Source organism: Panthera tigris, chromosome X (genome assembly GCF_018350195.1).
Source record: "Panthera tigris isolate Pti1 chromosome X, P.tigris_Pti1_mat1.1, whole genome shotgun sequence".
Classification (NCBI taxonomy): domain Eukaryota; kingdom Metazoa; phylum Chordata; class Mammalia; order Carnivora; family Felidae; genus Panthera; species Panthera tigris.
The window spans coordinates 116,524,202-116,527,252 of NC_056677.1; the positions used below are offsets into that span (position 1 = coordinate 116,524,202).

General features: G+C 49.6%; 1 pseudogene; it reads right to left on the bottom strand.

The window, feature by feature from the left end:
• Nucleotides 1-343: 343 nt before the first annotated feature.
• LOC122235463 lies at nucleotides 344-1,413 on the bottom strand (annotated as a pseudogene).
• Between the last annotated feature and the right edge of the window lie 1,638 nt (nucleotides 1,414-3,051).

Sequence of the window (3,051 nt, forward strand, 5' to 3'; positions counted from 1 at the left end):
TTTGTGCTGATAGCTCAGAGCTTGGAGCCTGCTTTGGATTCTGTGTCTCACTCTCTCTCTCTCTCTCTGTACCTCTGCCCCATTCATTCTCTCTCTCTCTCTCTCTCTCTCAAAAATAAATAAACATTAAAAAATTTTAAAGGGACACTTGAAAAATATCAAAAGAAAAAAAGATGAACTTCTAAGTCACCCATACAAAACAGGAACACAAAGTTATTGTACACTGTGTTCTCCCCAGCCTGATCCTGACTCGTTTACTCAAAACCAAGACTGCCCTCTTCAAATACAAAGTGATGATTCAGGCTCACTCTTCAGTTGGGGTAAGAGAAGCTGCTGACCAATGCTATGCAATGAACATGGCAGTAGTATTATCCATAGAGCCAATTCTGGCCTGGGCCCTCTCTTCCTCATCTCTCAAATGCTAATACCAGCATGAAAAGGAAGTGGGGTTAGTCTCTTTGACCTTGGCCAAAAATTCCAGAACTTTCATCTTGCTGGTTTCAGCATGGGCCCTGGGACCCCACAGGAATTAATAACATGGAGGATCATGATTAGGCATCTGCTGATACTCCAAGTAATTCTCCTGAACCCAATATTTGGTGATGAGCTTCCCGGGCTCCCCATAAATGAAATGCTCCCTCTCAGCATACATTCCTATCATATTCAGGAAATCCCAGGTGTCTTCCTCAGGGACACTGTTCCCCCCATGAAGATCACACCCAGGATGATTATCAGGAGATTGTATTCAGGCATGTTCTGGTTGTCACTAAGCATCTTATGATGGGTAAGGAGGTCCAGTGAGTTGACAGGGACATAGGAGTGGATGGTGGGGTCCATTTCCTTCACATAAATGCCAAAGGTCACCTCTAAACACTTAGAAGCTTTATTAAAGATCATAGAGAAATGTTTCCTGTACCTTTTCATGATAACCATCAGCATTTCTGCCTGTGTGATGGGCTCCTGCAATCGGTACTTAAGGATCATGAAATTCACTAAGTCAGCTACCTTCTCATCTAGTGGGTCTGTGGGCAAAGATTCGGTGTCTGTTCAGGTCTGCGGGAAACATGTATCTTCTTCTTCTTGGCTATTGGAGCCTCCTTCTGATGTGCTCCGTGTTACGGAGAAGAAGCAGGGGCTCTGAGGGTTCTGGGGAGGACTCAGTGTTGTGGCGGGCTCCTTCTCAGGCTCCTTCTCCTCCACCTCCTTCTCCTCTTTGGAAACCAGGATCACAGGAGAGGAAGGCAGGGAGGAGGAGGTGGAGGGGTAGGAGAAATTGAAAGAGCAAAAGGAGGAAATCTCCTCCTCCTCCTCCTCAGCTGTGAGAACACGGGCCACCGCCAGGCCCTGTATCTCAGTTTGGGCCTGAAAGTCTGGCTCAAATGTGAGGCGCAGACATTTTGGAGAGTGAAGCATGATGACTCTACTTGGCAACAGCAAGTAGAAGGTAGAAGTGTGAGTGTGATGGTGGGAGATCAGGTACCACAAGCCTGGAGAGAGAGGGAGAGGGGCAGCGGCCTCAGCAGAAAAAGATACTTTTGGCAGCTCTGGACAAAGGATGACTTACAAGTCTCCTCTTTAGGGGGTGCTCTAGGGCCCCAAAGGGCTTCGGGACTTATCATAGGAAGTGAAAAATCTCCCCAGGTTATAAGCAACCAAGAAAGCCTAGGGATTTACGGGTTGATGGTAGGCAGATGGGATCGGAAACTGTGGGCTCCCCTCTGTTCTGGTATGAGTAGATCCCTTAGTAGACATTCAGTGTCTACACCTTGAATCCTGGCACTGCCTGGGAGCCCTCTGTTCTGCTGACTGGAGGACACATGCTTTAGAACAAGGCCTTCACCACCCAGTTCCTAGAGCCCCTGTAAAAGGAATTGAGGGGCACCTCTGGATACAGATGGCAACCAGAGCCTCCTGTGTTCTAGGATGGGAGGTACCTTCAAGCCAAGATCCCCATTTCCTGAGACCCCAAAGAGGATATAAAGAAGTGGGATTATCTACCTGAAGGCCCTGCCTGGGACTTCTTAGGACTGAAAGTAAGAATGGGTTTCTGAGAATCTTCTCTGGAGTGGGAGATCCCCTCCGCCTTCCCTCAGAGTCCTCTTCCTGATGCTTGGTCGGGCCTGTTACTTCTCCCTCTGCTAATCTGAGGCTACACGCCTCAGAGAGAACCTCACCACTTTCGGCCTCCCAAGATGGAGGTACAGATACAGCACATCCAGCTTCTCTGCTTGGGGCCTCACAAGGCTAAAAGGGACAAAGCAGTCTTGGATCTCCCTCTACGTGGAGTGGAAGGTCCCCTAAATCTTCCCTCTTAATCATCAGCTTGATGCTTTGCAGGGCCTGGGACTCTTTTCTCTTGTGTACTGAGCCAGGCCCCTGCACAATAAGATTCACACTTCTCTGACAAGCCCCCTCCCCCACCCACTCAGATGGACAACTGGAAAACTCACCTCCATCACACATGGCTAGGCCTGGCTCAACTTCCCAGGCTGAGAGCATGTTAGGACTGAGTTCTGTGGGGCCCATTGTGTTCTAGGATAGCAGGTGCCCTTAGTCCCCTTCAAGATGTATATTTTTGCCCTGTCTGGGCCTGAACTCTCTTTCACAGAACCAATGATGAGTCCCTCAGGCCAAGATTTCCATGTCCATATGATGCATGAAGAGGTAAGGAATGAGTCTGCTTGATACTCCTGCCTGGAGCGTGCCAGGGCTAAGAGCAGGGGCATGGCAGTGCCTGGCAGCCCCCTATGTTGAAAGTTCCCCTGAGTCCTCTCTCAAGAGTCCTCACCTTGAATCTTGGCACTGCTTGGGCCCCCTTTCCCTGCTTGCTTGAGTGTGTCCTCCTCAGACCAAGGCACTCACTTTCTTGAGATGATCAGGCAGCAGTGAGGGTCCATCACATGCATACACCTTGTCTCAGGGCCTCTGAGAGCTGTCAGCCTGGGCAAGGTGAGACTGAAGCTCATCACTCCTGGGTGGTGGGTTCCACCAGTCCTCACTCAAAGCCCATACCTTGACTCCTGGTGGAGCTTGAGCTTCCTCCCTCTACTG